General features: G+C 36.3%; 1 protein-coding gene and 1 non-coding gene across 5 annotated transcripts in view; one reads left to right on the top strand and one right to left on the bottom strand.

Annotated features, from left to right (window-relative positions):
* Positions 1–21,470, bottom strand: part of ZRANB3 (zinc finger RANBP2-type containing 3) — a 299,116-nt gene that overhangs the window by 275,595 nt on the left and 2,051 nt on the right. The gene's annotated exons all lie outside the window — the stretch shown is intronic.
* On the top strand, positions 15,975–16,078 carry LOC119864544. The gene has a single exon (XR_005374371.1). It is a non-coding gene; the product is annotated as a U6 spliceosomal RNA (small nuclear RNA).

A 21,470-nucleotide genomic window follows, 5' to 3' on the forward strand; every position in this document is an offset into this window, starting at 1 on the left:
ACTTGCTAGTGGATGATATGTGGAAAATGAGCGACGTGAAATCAAGATTTACATCTAGAATGATGGAATTGATGCAAATTATTGAAATAGTTAAGACTATGGAAGAAATGGATTGAGGAGGAAAAAATCAATACATCTTTTAGAAATAGATAAGCTTTGAGATGGTTGTAAATTATGAAGTGGAAATGTCAAATATGTTTGGAAATGCAAGAGTCTGGAACCCTAGGGAGAGAACAAGGCTGGATACATGTATTTGGGAATTGACAGAGGCTAGTGTATCTACGTCATTCTTTGAGGCCACCCAACATCTGGGACCCCTACTATGTTTAGGAATTTCCTCGCAATACAAATCTGAGTAGGAGTCAGATATCACCTTTCAATAGAAAAACTGGAAATAGTAAATTCTTGCTTTCTCAGCCTGCCTTACAGAAATTGAATTTACTAATCAGATAGACCCATTCTAGACTTTTTAAAAAAACTTTATTATTTATTTATTTATTTATTTGAGAGAGAGAGAGAGAGAGAAAGCACAAGCAGGGGGAGTAACAGAGGCAGAGGTAGCATCAGGCTCCCTCCGTACCCCCACCCCGACATGAGGGCTCAATTCCAGGACCCTGGGATCATGACCTGAGCCAAAGGCAGATGCCTAACTGACCAAGCTACCCAGTTCCCCCCGCACCCCCATTCCATACTTTAATCCAGAAAGTCAAAACTCAAAGAAGCAGGTAATAAGTGAAACCGATTCTGGCAAGGGTAGCAGCAGCAGAAAGTGCCATGTCCACTTTCCAAAAGTGACAGGGTTTCAGAAGCACTTTTGAGAGTCAACGAGATAAGGACTACCTCATACTATTAGTTTAGGGTGGAACACTGGCAAGAAGCTAAGAAAACTATACAAAAATCATTTTACTATTATCTTTGCTTTTTTTACATTGTAAAAAATTTTAATGAACACCAAGAAAAAAAAATCTGCTAAATTGAGGTCATATTGCAATTTATCTGATTTATTTTAATAAGATTGAATCAGGCACTATATTTGTAAAAATAAACAATGAAACTAAAGCCATCTTAAAAACACGTTTTAAGTCACAAAAAAGAGAAAAGATAACTAAAGATGAAGATAAAATAAGTCTACAATAATATTAAAATTCTTAGAAAACTTCCAATCGAACTAAAATCATATGTCTGCTTCACTGACAATTCAAATAGGTATTTGGATACATAAAGAATTTAATAAATAGTAGTATGATCTAATTAATAACACATGGATATTTCAGTTAATATTCAAAATAAAATAATTTTAAAATACCTTTTCCCACTTATACTACAGAAAATCTAAAAATTATAATGTTATAATAAAAACAATACCTCATTTAGGTCAGCCATATAGGTTCATCTGCTGCAAAAGTTCAGTTGTAACACAACACTGTGTTAATGAAAGAAGACTCAGGCTTCATTTGTCTTATCAAGAAACTAATACTAATAATAAATGTGCATGTCTATTAAATCATGAGAACTATAGAGGATTTAGTTTAGAAATTTAAGGAAAAGGTTTTATTCATTGTATACATACAAGTGTATTTTTTAGTAACATTGAGGGCTGTTAAAATGGAACCAACAATATTTACCTTTGAATACCATGTTATTAAAATTATCAAAATTAAAATCACTGACTAGGGAAATTTAGTGAAAGCAAAACCTAGCAGAACTCATTTTCTAAGCAATTCTCTTGATACACAACACTGAATAAGGAAAGTTTTCAATTTCAATATTTTATTTAAGATCAAGATGGCATTTTTGTAATCAATTGAGAACAAGATAAACTCAAATGGAATTTACTGATACATTCCTAAATAAATATTGGAATTGTGTTGAGGAGAATCAGCTATTGTTGAAATATACTATCAATAAATTTATCTGGACATAAAAACCAAATGGCTGCTCAGAGAAATTATGGACTTTGAGGAGGCGATTTTCGTTTTTTGGGTTTTTTTTTATTTAAGACTTTGTTCAATGAGGGGTACCTAGCTGGCTTGGTTAGGAGAGCATGTGATTTTTGGTCTCAGGGTTGTAATTTCAAGCCCAACATCGAGGTTAGAGATTACTTAAAAATAAAATAAAACTTTTTAAAAAAAGGAATTTGTTGGATGAAGTAAACAGCAGATACAGATATAGACAGAGAGAGAATTAGTGACCAGAAGAGACATTAAATAGAAATGGAGTAAAAGTGTCCATTTTTAAATCATATCGGATTTAAAAATCAGTATCTATACACTGCTTTAAAAAGATACATACTTTAAAAGGATGTATACTTACAATGGAATATTACTCAGTCATTAGAAGTGACAAATTCCCACCATTTGCTTCGATGTGGATGGAACTGGAGGGTATTATGCTGAGTGAAATAAGTCAATCGTAGAAGGACAAACATTATATGGTCTCATTCATTTAGGGAATATAAAAAATAGTGAAAAAGAATAAAGGGGAAAGGAGAAAAAATGAGTGGGAAATATCAGAAAGGGAGACAGAACATGAGAGACTCCTAACTCTGGGAAACAAACAAGTGGTGGTGGAAAGGGAGGTGGGGGCGGGGGGGTGACTGGGTGACGGGCACTGAGGGGGGCACTTGATGGGATGAGCACTGGGTGTTATCCTATATGTTGGCAAATTGAACTCCAATAAAATAAATAAATAAATAAATAAACAAATAATAAAAGGATGTATACACACTGAATGGAAAAGAATGAAAAAAGACATATTATGCATACCAAAATAGAGTTCATATAGTTTTATTAACATAAGGCAACAAATATTGGCTAAAAAGCATTATTAGAAATAAGGGGTATTTCATAAAAATAAAAGGTTTAATTTACAGAAACATAAAGAGTCAAAGTATATAAAAATATAAGGCAAATGCATAAAAATAAAAGAAAAATCTGACAGCAACAAAGGGGAATAGCCAAATCTATAATTATAGTGGAAGGTTTTACTGTATTTATTTCAGTCATTGATTTTATAAGCAGATTAAAAATATAAAAGGATATAGAAGATTTGAAGAACACAATAAACAAACTTGAGCTATTTAGCAAATGACAGATGTATTCCTTTCAAGCTTTTTCTTTTTCTTTAATATATTTATTTATTTATTCATGAAAGAGAGAGAGAGAAAGAGAGGCAGAGACACAGGCAGAGGGAGAAGCAGGCTCCAGGCAGGGAGCCTGACATGGGACTCGTTCCCGTGTCTCCAGAATCAGGCCCTGGGCTGAAGGCGGCACTAAACCACTGAGCCACCTGGGCTGCCCTCAAGCTTTTTCTATGAAGCCAAGCCTACTCTTGATTGTAGAAGGAGCTTTTAAACAGGTTTGAGCAAGGCTAATGGACCCAGAGCAACAGACAGGCTGAATACAGTCAGGTTCATCAGGCAACACACCTCAAAATATCCATGGGTCAAAGACTACTGACAGTGGACTGACAACCATGCACAGTTACCAAAAAAAAATTCCATGCATCCCAATACCTCCTTACTTCCCCCTTTAAAAACAGCCCATACCCACTGCCTCATTGCAGACACTCTCCTTTGCTGTCCTGCCCACTACTCCCTTGCTTGTGGTATATTCAATAAACTTTTATCTCCTTTATTCCACCTCAGGTGAATTCTTTCACTGCCCACACCAAGAGCCCCCACCAAATTCTCACCCCACATTTGAGGGCCTCCATCAGATCATGAGATACACACTTATCTGACAAACATCATACAAATATATAAATATACATATATATACATACAAGCCATTTTCTCACTTTCATGAGTAAATAAAATATTCGCAAGTTAAAGACAGAAATAAATTAAAAGCCTAAAATATCAAGACATTTAAAATGGGCTTAGACAAAATAATTAAATAAAATAGGCTTATTTTAGGAATGCAAGTCTAGTTAAACTTTCAAAAATCAACCAACCCCAAAATATTCTTGAAAATGTACAAACTTGGAAAACATGCTTCCTGGTTGTAAAACCTACCACAAAGTTACTTAAGACAGTACAGTACTAGCATGATGATAAACAGATAGACCAAAGGAATAGATCTGAGAGTCCAGAACTCTTACATTTATGGTTAGTTGATTTTTCACAGAGGGGCCAAAACAATTCAATTGAAAAAGAACAGTCTTTCCAAGAAATAGTACTATAACAACTAGATATCCAGGTATAAGAGAATGAAGTTGGGCCCCTACCTCACCCCATACATAAAAATAACTCAAAATGGGTCAAAGACTAAAATGTTGTAATCAAAATGGTAAAAACTCTTAAAAGAAAGCAAAAGACTTTCTTTTAAGCATCCACTTCATGACCTTGAGTTATGCTATGGTTTCTTAAATACAAAGCCAAAACTAAAAGCAACAACAAGAAGATAAATTGGACTTCACCAAAATTAAAAACTTACAACTACAAATAATATCATCAAGAAAGTGAAGGCAAACCAAAGAAGGGGACACAATATTCGCAAATTATGTCTGACAAAAAAACTGATATCCAAAATATATGAAGAATTACAACTGAATACTATAAAGACAACCCAATTGAAAAATGGGCAAAAGATTTGAATACAGTTTCTTCAGAAAAGGTATATTCATGGCCCATAAGCACACAAAAAGATGTTCAACACCATTAATAGTAAGGAAACTGCAAATCAAAACCACAATAAGACAAATAAGACACTTCACACTCATCAGGATGGCTAAAAGGAAAACAATAGATAATAACAAGTGCTGACAAAAGAGAAAATGGAACCCCAAACACTGCTTGTGGAAATGTATAAAAGTGTAGCACTGTGAAAAACAGTCTGGCAGCTTATCAAAATGTTAAACATAATTACCATAAGACCTGGAAATTCTACCTCTAGGTACACACTGAAAAGAAACGAAAACACACATGTGCAAAAAAGATTGCACACCAATTTTCATAGCAGTATTATTCATAAAAGTTAAAACGGGAAACAAACAAAATGACCATCAACTGATAAACTGATAAAAAAAATACAGTATATCCATACAATGTAGTATTATTTGACTATGAAAAGCAATGAAGTACCAATACATGCTATAATTTGGATGAACTCTGAAAACACTACACTAATGACAGAAGCCAATCACAATGAACCACATACTCTGTAATTACATTTATATGAAACGTCCAGACTAGGCAAATTTACATAGACATAAAGTAAATGAGTAGTTGCCTAGGGCTAGAGTTGGCATAGTGGTTGGGAAGAGAAGGGTGGCAAAGAACAGAGAGCAACTGCTAATGAGTACTGAGTTTCTTTTTAGAGTGATGAAAATGTTCTAAAATTAGACTGTTGATGATGGTTCCAAAACTCTATGAATATATCAAAACTCACAGAATTGCAAAATAAGTGAATTTTACAATATGCGAATTACATCTCAATTAAGCTGTTAAAAAATGCACTGTGAAAAAAGCTCAATCAATGTAATTCTCAAAAATAACAAAATAAAGAAGTTGTATAGTCATCTCAACAGTGGGGAAAAAAGCATTTGATAAAATTCAAAATTCATTTAGAACAAAAGTCACCTGACATAGGAAAAATTGGATAGAACTTCCTTCATATGATAAAAGTTTTCACCAAAATCCTTCAGTAAACATGATACTTAAGGTAAAATGTTGAAAGCTTTCCCTGCAAGATCATAAAGGACACATATATGCCTATTATTCCCAATTTTATTTAATAGTGGAATCACCTCAGGTGAGTAAGACAAAAGGAAAAGGAGAAAGAAATAAGAGAAAAAAAATCAAAATTTGGTTCCAGTCCAAGACAGCAACATAGGAAGATCCTGAACTCACTTTCTCCATGGATGCACCAATTCTACACCTATTTACTACAGAACAATTCCTCCTGAAGAAGAGCGGAGGTCTGTCTGAACAACTTCTATAAAACAAAAGACAGACCACATAGAGAAAGGCAAGAGGGAATGAAGACATGGTAACAAAGGAAACCTCACCTCCAACTGTGCAATCCACAGTGTGAAGGGATAATACTGAGGGACATAGAGCAGATTCTTCTACCTTGGGGCAAATATGAGAGACTGGCAATCCTCACATTTACACACATCCTCCAGATGGTATAGATGGCAGTAGGGTCCAGGCACAATAGCCAGGTTACCACATCAGTGACCACTGGGTAACCTGGCCCACACCAGTTCCAGATGCCCAGGACATAGAAGAACTGTCAGGTTTGAAAGAAAAGCTAATTTGTAAAATATCCAGTCATAGAACTCCATCAAATAGCAGGGGAGCTGCAGGAACTCTCTCCAGGTTGAAGGGGCTAAAAAGCCTTACAATTTACATTCAGTATCCACCTTGACAGTGCAAACAGGAACAGGGTCTGGGCAGCCTAGGAAGCCTATTTCCTCATTGAGCCATGGGTCCCTAGCCCATACCAGCTCCAGCCATTCCACCAACAGACCCAGAACAGCACACACTTCTGGTCAGCAATTGGTTACAATTCCAGCTGTACTGCCAAGGTGATACAGGCCCAAAGCACCCCAGGTCCATGCCACTTTGGCTCTAGACAGCTTGCTAAGGCATTTCTGGTACAGAGTGCTCCAGGACCTCCTGGTTCGCAACTGCTTAGGCTCCATCTGTCCATCCAAGGCAACACCTCCATAGAGTGTCCCATGCCCATATCAGTTTTACCTACCTGCCAAGGATACCCTCTACATGGAATGCTGCAGGACACCACTGTCCCCACCCCCCAAAGTTCCAGCCACCTTGCCAGGGCACCCCTTGCATGAGCACACCAGGACATTCCAGCCTCCACCAGTCTTAGCTCCAGTCACCCTACCAGGGAACTTCTTGTGCTGTGCATCTGAGGACATCTTGGCTTGCATCCACTTCAGCTTCAACTGTCCACCCAGGGTACAATCTACATGGAGAGACTTGGGTAATGCCCCAGCCCATACACACTTCTACTATAGCTATCCAGCCAGGGTGTCCCTGCCTGTAGCACAAAGGACACCCTCACCTATACTCTGCCTCAGCTCCAGCTGTCACACCAGGACACCCCACCCCCACCCCCATCCTGCAAGCCCTGGGATACCCTGGTTTCCACCCACTTCAACTTCAGCTAACCTGCCAGAGTGTCCTTTGTGCAGAAAACCCAGGACTGCACTAGCCCACAACCACATCAGCTTTAGCTGTCCTACCAAGACACCCTCTGCACAGAGTCCCAGGACACATTGGAGAGCATGCATTTCAACTTTAGCTTTCCTGCCAAGGTACCCTCTACACAAGGAGCCCTGAGACCACTAATGTATGCCTACTTCAACTTGGGTCATCATATCAGGTCAGCACTAGTACAAAGTATCCCAGGAAACCCAGCCCACCCCAGATACAACTCTAGCCAACTAGGCACACACAGTGTACAGGGGACAACTGTGTGTGTGTGTGTGTGTGTGTGTGTGTGTGTGTGTGTGTGTATGTAACCATTCTTTCAAATTTAGAAGAATCAGTTGTTCCACCTAATTCATAGAAACAAATACAGAAAGTCAAGCAAAATGAGACAGAGAAATATGCTCCAACGGAAACAAAACTCCAGAAAAAGAACTAAATGAAACAGAGACACAGCAATATGTTTGATAAAAGTTTAAAGTAATGATCATAAAAATGCTTAGCAGATGAAAGACTAGAAAAATTTATGAGATTTTCAACAAGGAGATAGGAAACATAAAAAAACCAATCAGAGTTGAGGAATAAGGTAAGTGAAATAAATATAACACTAGAAAAAATCAACAATACAATGGAGGATGCAGAAGAACAGATTAATGATCGGGAAGACAGGGTTTTGGAAAGTACCTGAGCTGAACAGGAAAAAAAAAATTTTTTTTTAATAAATGAGGATAAGATAAAGGAACTCTTAGACAAGATCAAATGAATATGCAAATTATAGGGGCCCCAGAAGAAGAAGAAAGAAAAAGGCAGATAAATTCTTTGAAAAAATAATAGATGAAAATGTCCCTAACCTGGGAAGGAATTGACATCACAGTTCAGGAAGCAAAGAGAGTTCCAAAAGAGGTAGCCAAGAAGGGACACACCATGACACATAATAATTAAAATGTCAAAGATTAAAGATAAAGAGAGAATTTTAAAATCAGCAAGAAGTAAAAAGTTAGATACAGGGGAAACACCGTAAGGCTGTCAGCTGATTTCTCAGGAGAACCTTTACAGGCCAGAAATGAATGGCGTAATATATTCAAAGTGCTGAAAGGAAAAAAATCTAAAATCAAGGAGTCTACCCAGGATATTCATCATTCAGAATTGAAGGAGAGAGAGTTCCCAGGTAAACAAAAGTTAAAGGAGGATATCACCACTAAAGCATCTTTACAAGAAATCTTACAGGGAATTTTTTAAGTGTAAAGTAAAAGTTCATAATTAGAAGAAAATTATGAATAAAAATACAGAAAATAAGGTGCACCTGGGTAGCTCAGTCTGTTAAGCATCTGACTCTTGGTTTGTTCAGGTCATGATCTCAGAGTCCTAAGATCAAGTGCCTGACCGGGTTCCATGCTGGGTTTGGAGCCTGCTTAAGATTCTCTCTTTCCCTCTCCCTCAGCCCCTTCCCCGCCACTTGTGTACATGAACTCCCTCACTTTCTCTCTTTCTAAAAATATGTAAAATATGACATCATATATATAAAACATGGGGTGAGTAAAAAGAAATTCTTTTAGGACTTCCAATGTATTCAAATTTAAGTGACCATCAACTTAATACAGACTGCTATATGAGTAGAATACTATATATGAACCTCATGTAACCACAAACACAACACTTAGAATAAATACATAATAAAGAGAAAGAAAACCAAGCATAACACTACAAAAAGTGGGGCATCTGGGTGGTTCAGTTGTTTAAGCGTCTGCCTTCAGGTCAGGTCATGATCCCAGAGTCCTAGGATAAAGCCCCACATCAGGCTCCCTGCTCAGCGGAGAGCCTGCTTCTCCCTCTCCCTCTGCCATTCCCCCCCACCACTTGTGCTCTCCCTCTTACTCTCTATCTCAAATAAATAAATAAAACTTCTAAAAAATAAAAACACTATAGAAAGTAATCAACCACAAGGAAAGAGAGTAACAGAAGAAAAAAGGACAGAGAAGACCCACAAAAACAACTACAAACAATTAACAATAGTGATAGACACATACCCATCAATAATTACTTTAAATGTAAATGGACTAAATGATCTAATCAAAAGACGGGTGTGTGTGTATGTGTAAGTTTAAAAAAAAAGAGAGAGATTCATCTACATGCTACCCATAAGACTCCCCTCAGACCTAAAAATCTCACAGAAAATAACAGTTAAAGGAAGGAAAAAGATATTCCATGCAAATGAAGTAGCAATACTCATATCAGACCAAACAGACTTTAAAACTAAGAATATAGCAAGAGACAAGGAAAGACACTACATAATGGTAAAGGAGACAATTCAAAGGGGATATAACAATTGTAAACATCTATGCATCTAATGATGGAGCACTAAAACACAAAACACAAAAGTTAATACCAGATAAAAGGAGAAATCAACAGTAATACAATGATATTAGGATACTTTAACACCTCAGTTACATCAATGGATAGTTCATCCAAGCAGAAAACCAACAAGAAAACACCATCTTTGAATGACACATCAGATCAGAAGGACTTAACAGATATGTTCTGAATATCTGAGCGCAAAACAGCAAAATACACATTTTTTTTTCAAGTGCACAGGGAACATTCTCCAGGATAGATCCCATCTTAGGCCACAAAACAAGTCTCAATAAATTTAAGAACTCTGAAATCTGACCATAACAGTATGAAATTAGAAATCAATCAGAAGAAAAAACTGGAAAAAACACAAAACTGGGAGCTAAGATATGCCAATAAGTCACCAAAGAAATCAAAGAGGAAACTGAAAAATACATGGAGATAAATGAAAATAAAAACACAATGGTCCAAAATCTTTGGGATACAGCAAAAACAGTTCCAGAAGGGAAATTTTTAGTGATACAGGCCTACCTTAAGAAACAAAACAAATCTCAAATAAACAATCTAACGTTACAAACTAAATGAACTAGGAAAAGAAGAACTAACAAAGTTAGTAGGAGAAAGGAATTAATAAAGATCAGAATAAAAACAAATGAAACATACACTAAAAACAAATTAAAAAAAACAATGAAACTAAGAGCAAAAATATATTTTTATATATATTTTTTCAGAGCAAAATATATTTTTTCATATATGTATTTTTTCATATATATACATGAATATATATATTCATGTGTATATATGAGAAACTAAGAGCTGGTTCTTAGAAAAGATAAACAAAATTGATAAACCTTTAGCCAGATTCACCAAAAAAAAAAAAAAAATCAAATTGGAGAAAAATAAAATTAGAAATGAAAGAAAAGGGATCCCTGGGTAGTGCAGCGGTTTGGCGCCTGCTTTTGGCCCAGGGCGCGATCCTGGAGACCCGGGATCGAATCCCACGTCGGGCTCCTGGTGCATGGAGCCTGCTTCTCCCTCTGCCTATGTCTCTGCCTCTCTCTCTCTCTCTCTCTCTCTGTGACTATCATAAATAAATAAAAATTAAAAAAAATAAAAATAAAAAAAAGAAACGAAAGAGAAGTAACATTCAACACTACAGAAATACAAAGAATTATTATTATTATTATTATTATTATTTTAGAAATACAAAGACTTAAATACAAAGAATAAAAAATTATATGTCAACAAAGTGGACAACCTAGAAGAAATGGAAAATTCCTAGATATACAATCTCCCTAAACTGAATCAGGAAGAAATAGAAAATCTGAATAGACTAGTTTCAATAGTAAGAAGATGAAATTGGTAATCAAAAAGCTCCCAACAAACAAAAGTCCAGCTTCACGGGCAAATTTTACCAAACATTTAAAGGAGAATGAAGACTTATTCTCCTCAAACTGGTCCAAAAATTAAACAGAAAAAAAAAACCCCTCCAAATCCATTTTTATGAGGTCAGCATTACCCCGATACTAGACAAAGACACTACTAAAAAAAGAAAACTACTATATCCCTGAACACAGGTGTAAAAATCCTCAACAAAATATTAGCAAGCTACATTCAACAATATATTAAAAGGATCAATCAGCACAATCAAGTGAGATTTATTCCAGGGATATAGTAATAGTTCAATATTAACAAGTTAGTGTGATATGCCACAATCAACAAAATTAAGGATAAAAATCATCTGATCATCTCAATAGATGCAGAAAAAGCATTTCACAAAATTCAACATCTGTTCATGATAAAAACTCTCAAATTAGGCTTATAGGGAACATACCCAAACATTATAAATGCCACATATGGAAAATCCATAGATAACATCATACTCAATGGTGAAAAACTAATCAGGAACAAGACAAGCATGTCTACTCTTACCACTTTTATTCAACATAATATTGAAAATTCCAGCCACAGCAATCAGAGAAGAAAAAAAAATAAAATGTATTCAAATTACTAAGAAAGAAGTTAACCTGTCACTATGTATAGATGACCTGATACCACATACAGAAAATTCTAAAGACTCCAGGAGCACCTAGATAGCTTGGTAGTTAAGTGTCTAGCTTTGGCTCAGGTCATGATATCAGAGTCCTGGGATCGAGACCTGGGTGGGTTGGGCTCTGCACTCAGCAGGAAATCTGCTTGACCCTCTCCCTCTGCCCCTCATCCCACTCATGCTCTCCTTCTCAATAAGTAAAATCTTTAAAGAAAGAATACTCTAAAGACTCCACATAAAACTATTAAAAGTAATACAATGAGGGATCCCTGGGTGGCGCAGCGGTTTGGCGCCTGCCTTTGGCCCAGGGCGCGATCCTGGAGATCCGGGATCGAGTCCCACGTCGGGCTCCCGGTGCATGGAGCCTGCTTCTCCCTCTGCCTGTGTCTCTGCCTCTCTCTCTCTCTCTCTCTCTGTGACTATCATAAATAAATAAAAATTAAAAAAAAAAAAGTAATACAATGAATTCAGTAAACTTAAAGGATACAAAATTAACACATATACATCAGTTGTATTTCTATACACTACTAACAAAGTAGCAGAAAGAAAATTAAAAAACAAGTCCATTTATACCCGAAGTGTTCATCAATAGATGAATGAATAAATAAGTCGAGGGATATATACAATGCAATATTACTTAGTCATAAAAAGGGTAAGATCTTGCCTTTGCAAGAACATGGTGAACCAAGAAAGTATTACGCTAGGTGAAATAAGTCAAAGAAAAATACCATATGATTTCACTTGTTTGTGGAATCTAAAAAAACAAAACAAATGAAAAAGCAAAGAAACCAAACAAAAAGCAGAAGCAGATCCATAAATAGAACAGACCAATGGATACGGTAGGGAGTATAGGGTGAGAAGGGGAAGGCAGAGGCAAAATGGGTGAAGGAGAGTGGGAAAAACAAGTTTCTAGTTAGAGAACAAATAAGTCACAGGGATAAAAGGTACAGCATAAGGAATACAGTCAATAGTATTATAATTAAAGTTGCATGATCACAGATGGCAGCTACACTTGTGATGAGCATAGCATAATGTATGGACTTGTCAAATCATTTTACCGTATGTTCAAAACCAACATGACATTATGCGTCAACTATACTTCCATTAAAAATTAAAAAATTAGGCCATAGTGACTTCTTGCAAGATACATCCACGAAGGCAAAAGAAACAAAAGCAAAAATGAACTATTGGGACTTCATCAAGATAAGAAGCTTTTGCACAGCAAAGGATACAGTCAACAAAACTCAAAGACAACCTACAGAATGGGAGAAGATATTTGCAAATGACGTATCAGATAAAGGGCTAGTTTCCAAGATCTAGAAAGAACTTATTAAACTCAACACCAAAGAAACAAACAATCCAATCATGAAATGGGCAAAAGACATGAACAGAAATCTCACAGAGGAAGACATAGACATGGCCAACATGCACATGGGAAAATGCTCTGCATCACTTGCCATCAGGGAAATACAAATCAAAACTACAATGAGATACCACCTCACACCAGTGAGAATGGGGAAAATTAACAAGGCAGGAAACAACAAATGTTGGAGAGGATGCGGAGAAAAGGGAACCCTCTTACACTGTTGGTGGGAATGTGAACTGGTGCAGCCACTCTGGAAAACTGTGTGGAGGTTCCTCAAAGAGTTAAAAATAGACCTGCCCTACGACCCAGCAATTGCACTGTTGGGGATTTACCCCAAAGATACAAATGCAATGAAACGTCGGGACACCTGCACCCCGATGTTTATAGCAGCAATGGCCACGATAGCCAAACTGTGGAAGGAGCCTCGGTGTCCAACGAAAGATGAATGGATAAAGAAGATGTGGTTTATGTATACAATGGAATATTACTCAGCTATTAGAAATGACAAATACCCACCATTTGCTTCAACGTGGATGGAACTGGAGGGTATTATGCTGAGTGAAGTAAGTCAGTCAGAGAAGGACAAACATTATATGTTCTCATTCATTTGGGGAATATAAATAATAGTGAAAGGGAATATAAGGGAAGGGAGAAGAAATGTGTGGGAAGTGTCAGAAAGGGAGACAGAACGTAAAGACTGCTAACTCTGGGAAACGAACTAGGGGTGGTGGAAGGGGAGGAGGGCGGGGGGTGGAAGTGAATGGGTGACGGGCACTGGGTGTTATTCTGTATGTTAGTAAATTGAACACCAATAAAAAATAAATTAAAAAAAAAAAATAAAATAAATAAATAAAATGTAGAACAAGGTATTCACAGACTAAAAAAAAAAATTAAAAAATTAAAAAATTAAAATATAACAAATGACATAGCAGGATTATATACACAGAACAAAAATAATTTCTATATAACCAGCAGGTTTGGGATCCCTGGGTGGCGCAGCGGTTTAGCGCCTGCCTTTGGCCCAGGGCGCGATCCTGGAGACCCGGGATCGAATCCCACGTCAGGCTCCCGGTGCACGGAGCCTGCTTCTCCCTCTGCCTATGTCTCTGCCCCTCTCTCTCTCTCTCTCTCTGTGACTATCATAAATAAATAAAAAATTTAAAAAAAACCAGCAGGTTTATAAGCAAATTTAGTATGGTTAATGAATACATAATCAATATACAGAACCAACTGTGTTCCTCTATACAGACAAAAAGCAGAAAATAAAATTTTAAACTAAAACTATTCTCAAGAGCATCAAAAAATTCAATCTTAGAAATAAATCTAATAAAAAGAAGTGCAAGAATTGTAAACAGAAAAATTATAAGAGTTTTTTTAGTAAAATTAAATAAGACATAAAGAAGTGACAACCCTGTTAATAGACTGGAACTGATTATAATATAAACAAACTCTTGAGATGATGTGACATGTCACTGAAACAACAAGAACATCACCAAAAACAGGTCCAGGTATTAATTCTGAAGGTGAGGAAGGAACAAGTATTTTTTGAGTGTCTATCATATAATAGTGTCCTCTTTGTGCCAAGAACTTGAACATAAACTGTCTCAATCTTCCTAAGAACTCTATGATACAAGTACTAATTCTTTACTAATGAGGAAACTATGACACAGTAGGTGAGAAAGCCAAGATTCAAATGTAAGATGGTATGGCTACAAAGCCTAAAAAGAAGTAAATCTTCATCCCAAAGAATTAAAACCCAAACAAAAAAATGAAACAAACAAGGACACCTGGGGTTAAGTCCAGTTGATTAAGCATCTGCCTTCTGCTCAGGTCATGATCTCTGGGCCCTGGGATTGAACTCCGCATCCAGCTCCCCACTCAGCAAGGTGTCAGCTTGACTCTATGCCCCCTCCCTATTTGTGTGCTCTCTTGCTCTCTGTCTCAAATAAATAAAATCTTTAAAACAAACAAACAAATCCTGTTTTGATGTAAGCTCCTAGGAAAATGGGGTATACAATCCCTGTGAAAAAATGGTTTGAGTATTTCTTAAATAACTAAACATGTTATACAAGTTTCCCAGGGTATACAAGGTTAATTGTATCCCAGGGTATACAATCCCTGGGAAAAATGGTTTGAGTATTTCTTTTTTTTTTTTTTTAAGATTTTATTTATTTATTCATAGAGACACAGAGAGAGGCAGAGACACAGGCAGAGGGAGAAGCAGGCTCCATGCAGAGAGCCCAACGTGGGACTAGATCCAGGATCCCCAGGATCACACCCTGGGCTGCAGGCAGCAATAAACCACTGCACCACTGCTGCCAGGTTTGAGTATTTCTTAAATAACTAAACATGTAACTACCATCAGACCTAGCAGTCTAATGGGCATCTCAAATTTAACACAACGAAAACTGAATTCTAGATCTTTCTCTCAAACCCTAATCCATCCACAACTTCCCCGTTGCATCTTTCCAGTTGTTCATACCAATTCCTTGACTACACTCAGTGTCCCTCATCCTGCATGTCCAGTCCATTAGCAACTCCCCTTATGTTCAAAATATACCCCAAATCCCACCATTCCCTACCACTTCCAAATCCACTTGCCTGAATTGAGCCACTATCATTTCTAGTCTGAATTTCTGCCAAGTATTTGATATCCCATCTCCCACCTCCCTCTCTATATTCTCCTCTCAATGTAGCAGTCAGTGAGATATTTTGAAAAAGTCTGATCATAACATTCCTCAGAACTTCTCAGTGGTTCTCAGTTTTACTCAGATAAAAGCTCTATCAGTGGTTTATAAGCCCTTGTACAATCTGCTCCACTTCAATTACCATCCCACCTCACTTTTTCTTCTCTATCACAATAATGTCCTTACATATTCCTGTTTTGGACTCTGCACTAGCAGGGCACCTGCTTATACTACTCTTCCCATAATTATCTATATAGCTATTTCTCTTGATTCCTTTAAGAGTCTTTTCTGAAATGTCAAATTTTCAATGAAATCTTGACTATCTTATTTAGAATTTCAACTTTTGTGCTTGCTTCAGCAGCACATATACTAAAATTGGAACAATACAGAGATTAGCATGGTCTATGTGCATGGATGACCCACAAATTCATGAAGTCTTACATATTTTTGAGGGAAAATATTTTAAAGCAAATGTGGCAAAATGTTAACAATATGTGATTCTGGGTCAAGGGCATATGGGAGTTTTTGGCACTATTCTCGTGACTTTCTGTATGTCCTAAACTATTTCAGAATAAAAGTTTAAAATTTTAAAAACAAAAAACAAATAATAATTGCAATTCCTTATTATCTCTTCCTTACTCTACGTTTTCTTTCTTGACACTTACTACCTTGCAAAAACACTACATAATTTAGTTTTCTACTGTGATTTTTGTTTGTCTTTCCCCACTAGGGTAAAAGCTCCAAAAGGACAAAGATTCTTGTCTGTTTTGTTTCCTGGTATATTCCACACACCTAGAGCAGTGCCTGGCCCTTAGCACTCACTACTATTTGTTATATTCAAGTTTCAAAGCACAGGGACACCATGATTAGTGAGTCTAGAGGTAGAGTAACTGATAGAGATGAGAAGGTATAAAGTGGGACCATAGGAGTGCATGGCTGAACTAGTGTGAAAATAAAATTCACAGGAGACACAGCAGTCCAGGAACTAAGGAACTAGCATGTTGTGTCAACTGGGCTATACATTCAAAGGTAGAAGTAATCCTAAGTAGACAGAAAGACAGTCAAATTCAAGTTATAGCAAGGAAATTTGGTATACAGTTTGCATAGTGATTAAGATTAGAGAGGGGGTTGTTTATTAAATACAGATTAAGGTTCCCTATTAGGATGTTAGGGCATTAGAACACTCTAAAGAGTTCTAAGATAGAAAGGATGCTTACATATGGAAAATTCTTCCTAATACAGAATATCAATCAAATCTTCTATTGAATTTCAGATCAAATTCAGTTCATCCAGATAACTAAATTTCATAAATTCATCTTAGTAAAACAAAAATGGTCAGTGGAAATGGTTCCAAGTAGTAGAGCAATTTGGCTACATAGATACAACCAGTAAATGTTGTGACAATGAAATATCTTTCTTTTTTTTAAGATTTTATTTATTCAAGAGAGACACAGAGAGAGAGAGAGAGAGAGAGAGGCAGAGACAGAGGCAGAGGCAGAGGGAGAAGCAGGCTCCATGCAGGAAGCCCGACGTGGGACTTGATCCCGGGTCTCCAGGATCACGCCCTGTGCTGCAGGCGGCGCCAAACCGCTGTGCCACCGGGGCTGCCCATACAATGAAATATCTTAATAAATCTTGGTGGACCTATGATAAAAGATCTGATTACTCATTCCTCCTCTCCTCCCACCCCAATAAGAACAGGAGACAGGTGGATAGAGTAAAGGGAAGAAGACTAGAAGCCAGTAACCTCAGTAAATACCTCTCTCAAGTAGGGAAGAAACCATGTAGTAACATAATTAATTCCAAGTTCCTTACTGAAATATAAATTTGGCTTGAAAAATTGCCCATTTCTGCAAGTGGTTAGTAAGGAGGTCTACTGGAACGCTCTGCTTTACAGTATATAGTTTCCAGAAATCACAGATTCACAAACAAAAGTTTGTCATTACAAGTTTCAAAAGGTAGTCAATGAAGAGGTCTACTTATCTACTCAAATATTTTCAAAGTGATTATACACAAATTCATATATTCAATTACAGAAACTCTTCAGATTTGATCAGGACTTGAAAATGTATCTATTTCACATTTTAACATACTCAAGGCTTTCATAATAGTATACATTCTCTTTATATTTATATCTGATGTAGCTATATTTAAAAATTGTCAGTTAAGTTACAACTTAAATAAATGGAAATAGTATTTGTCAATAAAACTGAATATTCTAAAATGATAATACATTTATTTCAGTACATTATAGAATTATATAATATTTTTAAAATAATTTATGGGGCTTTAAAAACTTCCATATCTAATATCCAATTACTTTAAGAGCAAGGACAGTAGAACCTTTCATTCTATAGGCAACTTTTTCAGAATAATGATAAAATACCTCCCACTTATTGAGTGACCTCTCTGTGAGGACATTTTTTTAATCTCTTCTAATTCTCAAAACAACTCAACAAAGTATTATTATCCTCATATTAAGGTCAAGAAAATTGAGGTTCAGGAAAATAGATATGAAATAATTTCTTACCAGTTGGCAACTGGTTATATTAAGCTTGGAACTGTGATTGTTCAAATTTTAAGTCTATTTTGCCATCATACGACACTGCCTCTTAGAATCACTCACTCAAAAAATACTCTTTTAGTGCCCATTATGTACCAAGCAATGCAGAAAATGCTAGGTATACAAAGATGAATTTGTGCCATTGTAGCCTCACATCTTTGCCCAATCTAGGACAGAAATAAGAGTTCTAAACAAATAATTGCAGCACAATATAATAGTGCTATGAAAGCATATATATGAAAACCACATAATAATGGAAGTGTTTGCTCTGTGTAAGGTAGCAAGCAATCAAAGAAGGGTTCACTTAGAAAAAAATGCTTGATATATAAGAAAACTTAAATTATATAATTTTTTAAAGATTTATTTGAGGGGTAACTGGATGGCTCAGTCAGTTGAGCATCTGCCTCCAGCTCAGGTTGTAATCCCAGGGTCTTGAGATCAAGCATCCCAGGGTCTTGAGATCAAGCTCCGTGTGTGTGTGTGTGTGTGTGTGTGTGTGTGTGTGTGTGTGGAGGGGGGGGTCCCTGCTCAACAGGAAGTCTCCTTCTCCCTTTCCCTTTTTCTCTCCCTACCCATTTGTGTTCTCTCTCTCGAATTATTCAAATAAATAAAAAATTTTTAAATAAAAATAAAAAATAAAAGATTTATTTGAGAGAGAAAGAGAACTGGGGGAGGGGTGGAAGGGGAGCAAGATAGAACTCCCAGCAGATTCCACACTGACTGCAGAGCCAAATGCAGGGCTCAATCCTAGGATCCAGAGATTATGACCGGAGCCAAAATCAAGAGTTTCTGATGCCTAACCAACTGAACTACTCAGGTGCCCCTATATTAAATTAATACTGATGCAACTCTTAAATTGAAACTTGAAAGAAGAGCAAGGGTTCGCAGATGGACAATCAAGATAAGGATATTCTAGAGAAGAAGACGCCGTATTGCAAAAACACAAAGTTTCAGAAAATTCTAAGCAGTTTAGTATAGCTAAAAACTATGATGCTTGTGACAGGTGGTAAAGAAGTAATAACAGGTCAGGTCCGGGAGGTTCTCATATGCCATGTGGAAAAAAAAGTCTGGGCTTTATCCTGTAAGAAATCAGGGGACTTTCCTAGACTTTAATCAGGTCATTAGTTTACAAAGATTACTTTGTCAGATTGAGGGGAAGAGATGTGAGGGCAGGCACAAACTTTTAGAAGTCTACCACCACAAAGAGCCCAGAAATACGATTTTGAATTTCTTGGTTTCAGATTCCTATATTTAATTACCTACCTGACATTTTGGACATCTCACAGACATTTCTAGCCTAAATGTCCAAAATCAAAGTCTCATTTCTCTACCAAAGTTGTTTGCTCCCTGCCCAAACTGTCAGTAATAGTACAACCATGCAAGTTACTCAAACCAGCAATTTGGGTTCACTCTTGATTTTTCCCTCTTCTTTAGCCATCAAATTAAATCTATTTATTCCTAATTATTCCCAGGGCATATTTCAAATGCATCCATTTCTTTCCAGTTCCATTGCCATCCCAAGCTATCATTACTCAACTGGAATAGTACAATAGCTCCCAAATGGACTCCCCCACATTTTTCTTAATGTCAGCTGGTTTCCTTAAAGCACTTATTATTTACCAATTCCTCTTATCTATTTACTTGAATTTTGTCTTTCCCTCCTATTAGGATGCCTTCATAAAGCCAAGGACCGTAAACTGTCTTATTTTACTTCAGCATGCTAACATCAGCCAGGTCAATAAACAATATCAACAAAACTATCAGACAGTTACCATAGGCCAGGCACTATTCTATGTGTTTTACATATAGTAAGTCATTTCATCCTCACAACGACTTATGACGCAGTATTCTATCATCTTAATTTTATAGACAAGAAAACTAAGGCACAGATTGTTAACTAAACTGCACAAGGTCACACAACAAATTCATGGCAGAACCCAGATTCAAACCTAGGAAGCCTAGACTCCATTCTCTTGATTATAGCCAGGACTTTTCTTAGCAGATGCTCAATAAATATTTCTTGACCAAATAAATGAGAAGAGGAACAGGTTTAGGGGACATGTTGAGTTTGAAGTACTTAGAGAAGGCTATGCGGCACAGAGGGATAGTTATAATAAGCATGCAGAAATCATCAGCTTCTACTGGAAACAGCTTATAAAATGCAAGCCTCTTTATAATAAAAAGTGATCATATAATTTTTAAAAATTGAACATGCTTTTAAAATGTAAGCTTTTAGGTTCAATTCTGTAATAAAAACATGTTTGCACAAACCATAGAAGACCTCACCAAGCCTTGATTGCATCTGTGAAAAATTCTGTATTATTAATATGAAATGAAATACTTGTCTCTAAGTAACATTCAGTATCTATACAAATGTCAAACTTGTGCTTTATTAAAATATAGAAGTGCTGAGATGTACTTTTAATTTGACAAAATGATACCAAAATCCATCTTAAAAAAAATATAAGAAAATGTGAGAATATCTAAAATATCTAAAAAAGAAGAGTGGAAGCACACTTTACCTACTTGATATCAACAAATAGTCCAAAGTTAGAGAAATTAAGTTAATGTGTATTGTACAAGTCAAAGAACAATGAACAAAGAAATGAAAACAGGATCCTGAAGAGATATGTGTGCATCCATGTTGGCTGCAGCATTGTTAATAGCTAGGAGGTAGAAGCAATCTAAATGTCCATTGGCAGGTGAACAGATAAAATGTAGTATCCACATATACTATGGAATGGAATACTATTCAGCCTTAAAAAAGGAAATCCAGTCATATGCTACAACATGGATGAACCTTGAGGACATGATGTTAAGTCAAAGAAGGACCAACACTGCAGGATTCCACTCATACGAGATATCTAAAGTAGTCATAGTCGAACTCTCAAAAACAAAGTAGTATGGTAGATACCAAAGGCTGTGGGAGGAGGGAAAGGGGAATTGTACAAAACATACACTTTGTTTTGCAAGATGAAAAAGTTCCAGATATCTGTTAAATGACAAGCTAACATACACTCGATACTAGTGTATGATACACTTAAAAATGGTTGATTGTAAATTTTATGTTTTCTACCACAATCAAAAAGTTAGTCAGAAACAATGTAGATATCCATCACTAAGAATTGATTATGTTGGAGACAATGAAATACCAGATAGCAATAAAAAATGATATTTTAAAAAATGATATTAACACATACCCAGTCATATCCACAGCCTGTTGTTGAATTTTGTTTAAAAAAAAAAAAAAAAGGCTTACAAGAAAGCAAGGTAGTAAT

The sequence above is a fragment of the Canis lupus genome, chromosome 19 (assembly GCF_011100685.1).
Source record: "Canis lupus familiaris isolate Mischka breed German Shepherd chromosome 19, alternate assembly UU_Cfam_GSD_1.0, whole genome shotgun sequence".
In the NCBI taxonomy this organism is placed as follows: domain Eukaryota; kingdom Metazoa; phylum Chordata; class Mammalia; order Carnivora; family Canidae; genus Canis; species Canis lupus.